Genomic DNA, 13,785 nt, shown 5'->3' with positions numbered 1-13,785 from the left:
TTATTTGCTCTGTCTTGCCTTGAATGCTGTTATTTTACTCCTTCCTTCCTCAGCCAGCTGCTTCTTTTTTGGCTACGCGACAGTAATAAATTCAGGCTTTTTGTATAGGATGGCTGTTCTGGGTCTCTAGTTTCCCCTCTCATATCTTACTTAAAGGCCTTTCTGGTACTTCATTTTCCCTAAAATGTACCTGTATAGGTGAAATAATACAAGTACACAGTTGTTATTACAAAGTAAATAGCCAAAGAATATCTAAGAAAAAGACTCACCAGTGCCGAGGCTCTCAGGCAAGATGGAAGCACACCACAAAAACTCCAGAAAGAGATGCTACCTTAGCGGTGGTCAGCCCTTAAATGGGATCTAGGAGAGGTGGAGTCAAGTGCAACCCCTTCTGGAAGCACAGCTGAATTACCTTCACCTGCACTCCTGCAGTTGATTTGTCTCTTGCCTCACATGGTTAACCAGAGGTTCAGGTTGTGGTCAACAGTTTCCCTTACAGCCAACAAGACAAATGTTTACCAGCCATCTATCAGACTCTTCTGTGTGTCCATTCTACACATGGCATTATTTGTAACTACATACCAAAACCAAAAGTTGCTAATATTTCATTGTGCAGGCATTGTATGAACTAGCAGCTTTTGCAGGCAGACAGGCTGCTAGCCTGTCAGATAGCAGCATCTTTTATTTTGCATTCTCCAGAGATTAACAGCACTTCTACTCTTTTTTCTTTATGAGAAAAACAGGCAAGCGTGGTACAGCCAGACAGTGGTATTCATTACGATTCCCTCCAGTTTTATATTGACAAAAAGAGAAGGGGAGGGGGAATGCTATGAAATCACTAAACTGCTTCTTCTGTAAGAAAGGCAGTTAGTTATAGGTTTCAAATGCATTTTCCCCAGTGATGTGTCTGTGGGAGTTGTTGGTGTTAAGCACTCCAGAATAACTAGTTATTTGGCAAAGTTCTCTAAAGGGAACAAATCGTAGATGACGTGATGGCTTGGGTTACAAGGGACTTCAAAGATCATGTGTAAAAGGCTACAAGTTAAGAAGGGGATGGACTCTTTAGCAGGGCCTGTCCTGATGGGTCAGGGGGAAACGGTTTTGGATTGAATTTGGAAAAAGTTTTTTCCGATAAGGGTGGCAAGACACTGGAATGGGTCACCTGGAGATGTGGAGGATGCCCCGTCATTGGAGACATTCGAGGTCAGGCTGGACAGGACTCTGAGCACTGTAATCTAGCTGTAGGTGCCCCTGTCACAACGGCCAGTTCCTTCAGAACCTTGGATGTGTGTTGTCTGGCCCCATACACTTGTACATCTTTAGTCTCATGAGGTGGTCTGTGACTTGCTCTGCTTTTAGAGAGAGAGGCATTTTGCTCCCCTGACCCCCACCTAGAGGTTCAGGGATGTGAGAGGAGTGAGAAGCCTGACTGGCAGTGAAGACTGAGGCAAAGCACTTGTTGCGTATCTCAACCTTCTCCAAGTCAGTTATAACCAGTTCTCCTTTTCCATTTATCAGAGGGGTGCACTCTCCCTTGCTTGTCTCTTCTGACCGGTGTACTTGTAGAACCCCTTCTTGTTCCTTTTCAGATCCCTTGCTAAATTCAGTTCCATCTGTGCCTCAGCTTTCCTGATCCCATATCTGCACATCTAGATGGCATTCCTGTATTACTCTCAGGCCACACGTCTCTGCTTCCGCCGCCTCTGCATTTTCTTCTTTTCCCTCAGTTTGACCAGCAGGTCCTTGCTCAGACATACTCGTTTCCTGCCTCTTCTGCTTGATTTCTTATGCAAAGTCCCTTAAGAGAGCGGAATGGTTACCTAAACATGAATTATTGAGTGATTCTGAAAAGTGGTGTTTCAAGCAGAAGCTGGTAACAAGAAAGAACATTGACAGGACAACAGATGAGGTGGGCATAAAGCAGCATTACAGTCTGCTGGGTAGGACACATCAGAATGTGACGTTTTACTGTCTTTGGTGCTGTTTTTAGCTTGACTCTAATGCTAGCGATTAGAAACATGCTGTTTGTTGTTAAAAAGAACCAAGTACTGTGTTCTGCTTTGGTTTTCAACATGTACCCACCATCGTGGTCACCAACTTCTTTAAATAACTGTGTGGTTTTTTTTTCCATCACGATACTTTTTAAAAAATATTTTTCTGACATTGTCTGCAAAGTTACAACTGATTCAAGTTATACCACCTTCTGTTGAGTTGCTCTGTCTCATCCCAGACTACGTGAGTGTCAAGTTCCCAGTGTTTTATTCGGTTTCTGATCAGGAAAGGAGTTTCCCCTGCAAGTAAACCAATATTTTAAATGCTATAAGGGTTGCATATTGCCTTTGGGGGTAGCTGTGCTTTTTTGGTTCAGCTGCAGGCAAAGGCTTGTGAATGGGAACTGTTGAGTGATGGCCCGAACCACTGATTGAGCACCTGGGGAAAGGACCCAGCCCTGAGAGCACAGGTGAAGGCAATTCAACTGTGTGACTAGAAGGAGTGTAGCCTGGCTGCACCTCTCTTAGAACTCCCATTGAAGGATTGACTGCCTTTGGGGAAGGGTCTCTTTATGGAGCTTCCTTCTTGGTGAAGCTTTTTCCTGTAAACTGAGATTCTTCTGATATGGGTGAGCCAACTTCATTCCTTCCCTTATAGCACCTTTCTTTTGTGATAATCCTTTGTCGTTTCATCTCTGGTGAAACAATGTTTCCCATCATATTGATCTAATTGCTATAGGCCTGCTTTAGGATTTGAGCGCAGGTGAAAATGGCTAAGCAGGCACTTCTCAGTTTGTTTGTTTTTTTTTCTGGGCTGGGGTGAGCCTTAACCCAGGATCACTTGGGTACATGTTTCTTTTTTTGGAAGGTTAGAAAATCTTTGGCATATCATATAAATGTAGGTAAATGAGTAACCTGGAATTAGAAAGTTTGAGTATTGCTTCATTCTTCCTATGAAAATGTAGGTATGTTGGTGCTGTGTTAGTCCTAACTACCCATCAAAGTTATTGCTAGAGACTGTACTCTATGGTTAACTCAAACACAGAACTGGAAAATGCTGCTCAGAAGCATTTAGCTCGTTGTTGAGATACTGCTAAACTGATACAGAAGGATGAGTACTCTTAAGCTTTGTATTCTCAGGCAGAAGCCTGGTAGAAATGTCACCTATGTTTTAGTGAAGCACTTCTATTACTGTGGCTGGTCTTGCTGGAGGTCAGTCAGCGCTGTGTGTTTTGGTCATTCTCATCTGTTAATAAATTGCTTCTGTGCCTTTTGTCTTGAGTGCTTTCACAAACCTCTTCTCCAAGGAAGGAGCAAAGGGATATCCTTTTAAGCAACTTGTGTGCTACTTAATGACATTTACGTCTTGTCTCTGTGTTTTGTAGTTCACATGCAGTATGTTAATTGATTACCCCAATGTGCTGGTGTGATTTGCCCTTAGTGTCACCAGGAAAAATCCCCTTGACTTGAGAGATCTCAGAATGTGGCTCAACGGATAATAGAAGAACTTCCAGAAATAATTTCTCAGCAGTTCCTGAATCTCAGTATTGCTGTAAAACTTGGGCAAAAAGGAAGCAGAACTGCTAACCACAGCATGCCTTTCTAATTAACTATTTTTCAGATCCTCTTTAATTCCTTCCCAGTTGAGCGCTAGGCAATAATCTCAGCACTAGAAAATAATTGCTTTCTCAATTAAAGGTCATATTTAGGAAGAAAAAGTACCCTGCAATTTTGTGCTTACTCTGCTGGAGGGTGCAAATAAGTGAGTTTAGATTACTTTATACTCAATAATGCTGTTGTAGTCTTTGATAACTCAAGTTTTACTGTTAAAATAACTGTGGAGCTAACAAGAGGCATGTCTTTGTGTCAGTGTATCTGCTTGTCAGTGAAGAGGAAATTAAGCTTTTTGTCAGGCTTCCTTCCAGTGCCTCGTCTGTGGCACTAGCAATCTGTGTATGCAGAGCACATAAACCGTCTGCATTCACTTCACTGCAGTGTCTGCAGACTCCATGTACCCTGCGCTGTTGGAGCATCTCTTTTTCTCCTCACTCTGAGTATTGATGTAGATCAGAAGCCAGGCTCAGTAATGAAGTCCAGATTACTAGCTGTGTTGTGGGTGATGCCCTGCCCTGGGGACTTGGAAGGAGGGGCTGGATAAGGCCCCAGGTGATCTGATCTAGCTGCAGTGTTCCTTTTCACTGCAGGGGAAACTGGATGATATTGTGATTCTATCTACAGGGCTGTATATGTTGCCATTCATAGAGACTGGACTGGGTTGGTGCATAGCATTACTGAACTACAGATTTGCCATGGAAATATCCCCTTTACAGTGTTATTTCAACTCAAAGATAGTTACCTGCGTGTTGAGACTGAGAACCTTTCCTGAGTTTTTCCATGTTCTTTTATTTCTGAGCCAAAGCAAGACATTTCAAATGCTGCCTCACTTGTCCGGTTCCTAAGCTGCACAAAAAACATGCACCTGACTTTAAGACTATTGAAATAAACAGCAGTAAGGAAAAAAAAGAAGTTCCGCAGTTCTTTTGATGCAAGCTAATCATTGCTGCGTTCTCTATAGAAATGCCGATGAGCTTCTGACTTGTATAATCTTTTTTCCTTGCATTAACTGAGCATTGATCTCATGAGTACCTTTTAGTCTTTGTGAGTAAAGGGTTAAGAGAAAATTGCTTGGACAGAAGTTGGTGTTAAGGAGCTTCCTGGTTTCAGCTCTGAGCTGCTGCTGTAAGATCTCACAGTTAGAAGTGTGGAAACTAGCTAAATCTGCTAAAAAATTCTGCTCTCTTTGCCGGAAGTCCAGTGAGACCACCTAATCTTGAGAGCCTGCCATCACCCTGTGATTATATCTTATGTACTTGGCTGTTCCTTTTAGCTTTGGATTCAGTCCGAATGCCAGTTCTCATAAGGGCTAAATTTAATTCTGGGTTTGAACGTACATGCACTAGGAGAGAAACTCCACCCATCCATAACACTTTCATATCTGCGTGATGTGAGAAGAACAGGGCCATAGTGTTCAAAGGATGATAATAAAGCCCCATAGAACTAATCTGTTGTTACTGCCGTGTTATGGTAGAGGTAGTTTTCCAGTCTAGCAAATATTTCTGACAGCAGCAGAGAAAGCTGAATTGAAGACAGGCTAGAAAATCACATTTGGTGGGGGCTTTGAGAAATGTCATTTCAAGCGAGTAGGAAGGGGTACAAAGGAGAGCAGTAAGAAAAAAGATACTAGTGAAAGAAAAGAGAAGCTTGCTTCCATTGTGAATGTAGCTGGTAATTAAGTAACCTAAGTGGTGCTGGTGAGAAGACCATTTGCACCTCCTGGTGGTGAATAATATCTGATCCTGACAAGTTTCCAGATGTGCCTGCAACAAGGCAGCAGTAAATTCCTGAAATCTGCTGTAGGGGAAAGAGAAATAGGTATACAAACAATGCAACACACTGGGAACTTAGAGGTTTTCACATCTCTTCTGAATCAAAAAACAGATACACAGGAAATATTGTTCTTAAAAGCTAAATTTCCAGTGAAACCGTCTCAGTACTCAAACTTTCAATGCAAATATTGCACAGGAGTGACAAAACCAGGAAGAAGACTGTGTAAATGTGCAGTGCAATGGGAAGTGTGTTTTCTCTGATGTTTCACCCATGGTAGGGCAATATACCTGCAATATAAAACAGCTGGGAAGTGCTGGTTGCTTTAGAAAGCAGTATTGACTGGTAGCCTTACCATTAAGAATTCAGGCATGTTGTTCAGCTGTCTGATTAGCTGTAGGCTTCCTGTGCATTTCTGGCTCCTGAGACTGCCTGTCATTTTCAAGGTGCCATTGTAATAAATATTGAGATAAGAAGTACCTATTCAGCTCAAATATCTCTAAAGGAGTATCTATGCGTATTTGTCTTGCTATGAGTGGTGTGAATGCTTACACAGAAGGACGTTACTAATTGTGAAGTGCGCAATCAAGTACAGATGAAGTACAGGACTTTCCAATTCTTCAGACAAAGTAATTAATGTAGTAGCTTGACAACTGAAAGCCACCTAATGACAATTCTACTGAAAATATATATTTTTAAAAAAAGTATATTTTTGTGGGTCTCAGGAGTTACAAGAGGCTGGTAACTGTAAGTTGGAAAATGTGCAGTGTTCAGTCCTAATTGCATACACTTAAGGCAAAGTAGAAGGGAGGAGGGATTAGTTTTCCAATTGGTCTGTTACTGCAATTAGTAGTGCCCTTACAAGGTAGGTAGGAATCTCTTCTGTAGGACTCGAGCCTCTGTTAGAGAAAGCAGGATGAATGATTGCATGAATTTCTCTCATGCTTTACAGCTTGGGTGCATAGTTGGCCTAGTCTACGCTGACGTGTCTGCTTGTCACAGGGCACAACTCTTGGGACATGGCAGTTGTCCTTGTGAACGCAGGTGCTGATCTAAGCTCTGTCTCATGCACACTGTTTTTTTTATAGGTATATCCTTCATGCAGAGACAAGGTCTACTACAAAAAACAAAACAGGGTGAGGTAAGAATGGCAAAATCTTGCATCTTATCTAATCCTGCATGGAGTGAGTGTGTTGCTGAGTACTCCAGCAGTGCTGCACTCAGGGGCCTGGGAGGGTCTGTGAGTACACAGGATAAGCCCGCTTAACTTTTGAGGGGTTGATGGACAACTGAATTGAAATTCTAACTTAATGTGATGCCAGTTGGACTTCACTGAACATTGTGGTAAGCAAGCAAATATGTGTGGTGGTTTAGATCAGACTGGAGCATGCGTTTTTCTTAAAGCCTGATAGCAGCTCTTGGTGCATGCAATTTAGGAACAGATTCTATAGTTGGAGACTCAGATGCTCAGAGTATTCTCATAGAGAGGGAACATATATGGTTTAGAAGAAAATGTTCATAAGCCTCCACTGTGTCTGAAGTCTATCAAGACAAACAGCAACTAGGATGGTGAGATCGTTTGCTATAGGGACTTCCAGGAACAGTATGGTTGGCAATATAAATTCCTACTTGTCTGTGTAGTTACTGAATCTTTCTCAAGGTACCGAGTGTTGCTGCCCTCACAGGGATGTCTGATGGTTAGTGTGGGGCCTGGTGCTGGAGGAGCTGAGACATCTCTAGCAAGCAGCATTCCAGGCCTTTGTGCCCAATTCCCCTGGATGCCGGCTGCCCTGACTGCTAACAGCAATGGCACCATCCCTCAGGTCACGTGTGTTCCAAATGTGTGTAGTGACAGGCAGAGCTGTTTAGTGTCTAGCAAGTAGAGCGTAGATGTAATTGTATACACTGGGAAATACATGTGGAAACTTAAATGTCATGTACCGGTAACTGAAACTCTGGAGTATGTAATAGCCCAATTGTAGTTAGAACAAATTAGTCAGCTTTAATTTGGCCAAGGTACTGATAGCAACATGTAGCCCATGCATCCCATGCTCACAGCCTTGAGAAAGGCTGCTGTCTGCACCATGCTATGAATGGAGCACTCTAAATAAAGGATTTGTCTACCCTGTACCATATACTACAGTTAATGGTAATGTGAATGGTAGTCTTAAACACAGAATATGCTGAAAGCATATCTCTATGCAGGTTATCTAGCAGGGGAATTTCATTGCAAGGCAGCTAAAAGTCAGTTTCTGTGCTCACAGCTGATGATCAGATTTGTCACTTAATAACAATAGCCACGTTTAACATCATGCTAAATAGTTGACATGATCCTCTCTGAAATTTTGTGGGCCAAGTATGATTATAATGAACAATGGAGGCTTGCTGATGTTTTATAGTCTATTTAGAATTGTTGTGCTCTAGTGTTTTTGTTTTTTAAACAAATTGCAGGGGCCAAAGGGAAACACAAGTTCACTTCTATAATTGCCAGCTGTTCACAGTACACCATCCTGAAAGATGAGCAAGCCCCATAGGAGCTAAATCTACTTCCTCTGTTTTAAATAATCAGTTGATTGGAATTTGCTTCTCAGGATCTGAATTAAGAGATCTGTAAAAGAAAACTCTCTCAGTGAGATGGACAGCTGGGTATAAGAGGAACATATAGGAGGGAGAGAACTCTGCAAGTTGAGAAGTTCTCTCCTAGGAGTCGAGTGAGTCAAGAACAAGTCTTATGTGTTAGAACGTTGTGATCTTCATCTACACAAAGAAAGATGCAGGTTAAACAGTAGGAAAAAGCTTTCTAACAGGATAATAAGATGCTGGCATTTCTGTTTGGAGGTCTTCTAAAAAAATGTTAGACAAACACCTGTCATGAATGATACAGGTATAGATAATCCTGCCTGGGGCAGGGGTACAGACCGGATGACTTGATGAGGTATTTTCTTTGCCTGTTTTTTGTGACTCTGTAGTGAGGCTGCTCTTGCTTATGCATGTTTGGATCAGTTCCATTTGTCCAGCCTGAGATTCACATTCCAGGGGGGGACTTGGGGGAAGGTTTTTACCTTTGAGAAATCCTGGTGGGATGTGGGTGCCTGCCTTCTGTTGGCTGTTTGTGAGAATCCCAGCCTGTGAAAGTGTTTTTCACCCATACGAGATCATTTTCTATATGTTGACATTTAAATCCTCTGATGAAACCTGTGTTTCCCTGAAATGGTTCTGCCTGTTCCAACAAGCCCTTCTGTGTTAAATTGTTATTTTTTGGGATGAATCACACTGAGAACATTCAACGTATCAAGCTTGGTATAAAAACAGGCAGTTGGACTGTGAGCTAATCAACAGCAGCTTTTGTATTTCTTCTTCAAATACAAAACGGATCATTTCCACTTCTCAGAATAACCCAAACATCTCAGAACAATAAACTGACCCAACAAGCATTACAGCTCTGTGGGAAATAAGGGGTTTGGCAAACACTGTTCTAGTGTGGGAATGGAACAAAACATATTTTAAATGAATAAAGTAAACAGCATTGACTCTTCCTCATAAGCTGTGCACAGTGCCTGTCTTTTCTGCTTCCTCTGCGCTTTCTGTTGCATACACCTTTAGTATTGGCTAGTGCCACTGTTTTTTGTTTTCTCATTGGTACTCGTCATCTGCCCTGCCTTTTTTCTGTTTTTTAAAATAAGAGCAAGGAGCAGATTAGGTTGTGTATAGGAAGTCAAGCGGTTTCATTTGTGTGTGAGCCAAAGAACTCCACAAGTGAAAGGTGGCTGCCCTCTGGTATAAAACAGCTGAGGGATGAGGGACGTTATCCAACAAGCCAGAACTCACTGTGCTACTTCTTAATCTAAGGTGCTTAAATTCACATTACTGAGAAGTATAGTTTGTAGTCAGGGAGCAGGGAAGGAGTAGACTTGCTCCTCTACTCTTCTGAAACCACATTGCACTTCAGAGAGGGCTTGCCTACAGCAGGAAAGGAAACGGGTATGAGGAGGAATCTGCTGCCTTGTGAGGGAAGGATTTCAAGGGAGGGGAAGGGGTGGATACCTGCTTGCAACTCAGACGTTGAAGTTCTCTCCAGGGAACGTACAACTGAAGCCCTTTGGACCACAGAGGGCCTGCAGTTTTGGTTTCACGCAGCCTAAAGGACTGTGAGAACCATTAGCAACATTTTAAAAGAAAAAATTGAGTTGTCACATACAGACCATTTGCTTTACAGTGTAGAAGGCTGTTCCAAGCTTGTGATGATCTGGGTCTCAAGGGTTGCCAGGCTGAGAATCCTAAGCCACCTAGGATTATCTCAGACACATTTCTTTCTTCTGCATTTCCTGCTTCCTAGCTTAGTGCCCTACACATGCTTTCCCCCCCAATACCCCTTACTTGTTTCATGAGCTGGCTGCCAGGAATTTAATTGCAGCTCGCTCTCTGGATTGACCAGATAGGTGAATTTTGGGATGTACCTTTGCCTGGATCAAGCTGTAAGCAATTCCAGAACAGCATCCAACTTTGTGAAGCATGGTGTGACTGTCAGAATATAGCTACTTTCTCATATTTGTTGGGTGTCTTCCAGCCCTACTGTATTTCCTATTTCACCTCCTTTATTAGCATGACTAAGCACCTCTTGAGTGTTACTCTGACAGGGTTGGTTCGTTTGAGTTGATAATTTCTGGGAGTTGTACAGCTGGACCTCTGTTTTTAAGTTCCACTTACCCCATAATGTATTTATTTTGCCTTGAAATGGCTCAAGGAAATGCAGGCAAACTCAAATCTGCGTGTGGTTTTACTTCGAAGGCTTAATGAGAGATGTTGACCTGTGTGTTTCTAGCCTGTTTCTACAACAAAAGTTGTTTTGAATTCTGTACAGAACTTCCCTCGCATATTCAAAGATGAAAATACTGAGCAGTTACTTTTTTAGCTAGAAAACAATGCAGCTGAGCAGTTGCAGAACGTTGCATTGACAAACTTTCCTCTTGCTCATCACATTCTCTTTTTATGAAGGAACAACCTTGGTCCCAAACATTAGCCCCATATTTCCTTCTGGCCTTTCAAGGCATGTTACAAACCATCCTTTAATGATTTGATGCAGCCTTTAGGATTTTTGCTAACAATGAATCTCCACAAATTGATGTGTTGGGTTTTATGGACAGTATCTGGGTTTAAGAGCAAGGCAGGCTACAAGGAGAAGTGAAAACCCAAGAGTATAGGCAGGTGACTGTGGGAAGTAGGACTGTGCTGTCTCAGCATTTGCTGGGTGCTTCAGGCACATCTAGCTTTGATCCTGGGTTCCTGTGGTTGTCTGTTTTTACTCGTGATGTCAATAGGAATACAGGAGATGTTAAATGGGATGAGTGTTTACTGTATTGCAGCTTTGGTCTATACCCATTGCTGGAGAGCACACAGACAGTGTGGCTGTGGGCAGCTGGAGTCACTGCTCTGAGTCAGGTCACTCAGTGGACTTGAGTTAGCATCACAGTAGAAGACACTTCAGCTGAAAAGAAAACAAGTCAAGCACAGGAGTCTGGTGTCTCATCTCTTCTGTGTGCTAGGACCTCCTGCCTCTAACTAAACCTGTCTGCTCCACGCAGCTGCAGTTCCTAATCACATTTCCCTGGGGCACCTAGTGCTAATGCCCTGGTGCACAGCCTCCTCCTGGCTTCAGCCAGCTGTCAGCACTGCTACCGGGGAGCTCGGAGCCTTCTGTCATCAGTAAGTCCACTTTCCTTACTGGCACTGAGGGTGGGAGTTTTAAGTAATTGCTCAGTGTGCTTCTTAATTGATCAGGTTTGTGGCTTACTACGTAAATTTGCTGATGTGTTTTGGTTTTCAGCCTGCAGATGATTCTTGGAGAGCTTGCTTGTTGCTGTTAGAGTTGCTGGGGAAACATCCTGTTTATTTAAAGTCAGCATTAGGTACTTGATGGCTTCAGTAGCAAATCAAGAAAACTCCGTATGAGGTGTGAGGAGGTTATCTGCCTAACCTGGGAGCACACAGTGGAAGCAGAAAGCAGTGAATGCTTACGTTACCTTTATTATAAAAACAAACACCCTTTTTCTTTCTCTGAGTTGTTGCAGATTGTGGGCATGCACTGATCCAAATGTTGTAGGTGATGCCATTCTGTGATTGCTGAGGGTATACCTAGCAAGGCTGGTGGAAAGGAAGATTTGGGACAGGTGCTACAGAGTGGCTGATATTCAGCTGAGCCAAAGAACTGCACGTGTAACGCGCGTATCAAATTTTTTCCACCTTTGAAGTGAAGTTTTGGGTGTAACAAAATGGGGTAAATCTGGCTAATGTGATAATCTGTGTTGATGATCTCCCTTTTGCTTTGCTTTTTTTTGTTTTTTAAACTGAGATGTATAGCACCCTGGAACGTAACCTCCAAATAGTAGAACAGAACTTAGTGGGAAAAACAAGTTTCCAGGTGATCTCTTGTGCAAATCAGAACTTTGAATCTTAGTACAAATGGTATCAGAATGAGTGCAGTTAATAAGCATGTCAGAAGATACTTCTGAATTATGTTTTCATTACACAGCCACTCCAGAGATCTGCTGAGGTGTGAGCCCTGAGATGGTTTGCAATGTATTTATCAGACTCTCCTTTCCTTCCTTAACCTCTGACCTTCAAAAGCACTAATTGCAAGTCCTGCTGAGACACAGCAACCTTGCTTGATAACAGAAGAAAGCACCAGGGGATGTTAAAAACCACACTCTGTTGTCACCACCTCGTTTTCCAAAGGTGTGTGATGATGGCCAAGGGGCAGGTGCTGAAAACACCACAAGGAATTGTTCTAAGGAGATGCTACGCGTGAGAATAAGGGGGATGTGAGAAGATCAGTTTTGCTTGGTATACACTAACACTGTGTTCTTGGGATGGAAATTGAAAATCATTTTCTAGCTAACTATCTATAAGAGGAAATATAACGCTGTTTTCTGACCTGTGCTTTAGGTAGAAAGTGTTTTGGGTTTTTATGTTGGCTTTTTTTTTGGGGGGGGGGGGGGGGGGTGTAGAGGGGAGTCAAATTCAGGCTTTATTTTGTGTCAGCGAATACATTGTTACAATAAACAACAATGCTACTATGTTAAGCTAGAAAACAAATACGTCACAAATATCTTTTTTTAATTTTCTTTCTTTTATTTTGTTTTCCCTCTTTGCTTTCCACCTTCGTGTTTGAGGATATGGTCAGCTTCCATTTCTGCACATCAGTTCTGCCCCGCTGCGCTGGGACAGTGGACTTCAAGAAACTGGCTTGGAATCACGAGTGCCTGTCTGCAACTGGATGCAGTTGAAATCCAGCATTCACTTGTATGAGAGAAGCTGTTTTGTGATTTTATGAGCTTGTATAAGCTTTCCATCTTCCAGTAGGCTGCTTGCCCTGTGTCAGGAATGAATAGCATGCGGTCTTCACTCTGCTTTCAGCCTCCTCCATGCACAGGAGTACGAGTCCAAATGTCTTGTACCTTATCTGATGTATTTGCCCCTCACTTGTCACCATGTCAGTTGTCAGCGCTGCTGGTCTGGCTCATGTTTGGTGAACTCTTAACCTTTAGCTTATTTGACCTATCAGCAAATGGGAGGCTTTTATAGAGTTTTCAATATTTGGGAACTGAAGCAGAAGAAATGTTTACCTTCTGCATGCAATGTGTAGAAATTACGTTCATTGTTTTTCTTAAGCAAAAGGTTTTCTAATACTGTATGAAACTGAGTACAAGTGTATATGTAAGCTCTAGCTCCTCTACAGGCAACCCAAAGGAACTTAGAATGAGGACTTCATGGGGTTAAGTTGGTTGAACTGTGTTTTCTTGAGGTAAGTGCTGAGTTTACATCTGGGTATGAATTGAGTTCCCTTGATTCAGAGGTAAACGTGTATTATTGCCTTTTGGGCACAGCAGGCCAAATGTGCAGCTCTGAGGTACCGCGTTCTCCTCCAGGTCAGAATGAACTCTGTTTACCAACCACTGCTTTGTCACTTATTAACCAGTACATCTAGATGAAGGTTTTCACCTTTTTGTTCCAGGTTGCTCAGCCAAATTGTTGTGTTTGGCCTGGTTCCTTCATGTAAGCGGATTGTGTTCCATCCAGCAGGCCAGCTTCTAGGGCTGTTTTTACAAAGAAATGCTTTAAGGTTATTTCTAATTTTTTTAATGCTTACGGTATTCAGGTTAGTTTTGTTATTGTTGGGATTGACTATTGTCTTTCAGGGCTATGAAACATACTTTAAATGTTTATATGCAGTACTACATACAGTAATGTGCATTTAGTGGACAGGGAGTGGAAATAAACCTGCTGTTCTCCTGCTACGGATACAGAAAATGCAAGAATTTCAGGTTAAAATGTACCGGGCATCTGATAGAGAAACTTCTTTCTCCATATGTACCCACTGTATGCATATATGAACCTAAATAAGTATTATTAA

At 42.3% G+C, this 13,785-nt stretch overlaps 1 long non-coding RNA gene across 1 annotated transcript; it reads left to right on the top strand.

Moving 5' to 3' along the window:
* The first annotated feature begins 2,529 nt into the window (after positions 1-2,529).
* LOC140253463 (uncharacterized) lies at positions 2,530-13,372 on the top strand. Its single transcript, XR_011903857.1, has 3 exons — positions 2,530-2,620; positions 6,464-6,516; positions 12,545-13,372. It is a non-coding gene; the product is annotated as an uncharacterized lncRNA (long non-coding RNA).
* The last annotated feature ends 413 nt before the right edge of the window (positions 13,373-13,785 follow it).

This window comes from Excalfactoria chinensis, chromosome 5 (genome assembly GCF_039878825.1).
Source record: "Excalfactoria chinensis isolate bCotChi1 chromosome 5, bCotChi1.hap2, whole genome shotgun sequence".
In the NCBI taxonomy this organism is placed as follows: Eukaryota; Metazoa; Chordata; class Aves; order Galliformes; family Phasianidae; genus Excalfactoria; species Excalfactoria chinensis.
The sequence above is the reverse complement of the archived record's forward strand: the minus strand, read 5'-3'. Positions and strand labels throughout refer to the sequence as shown.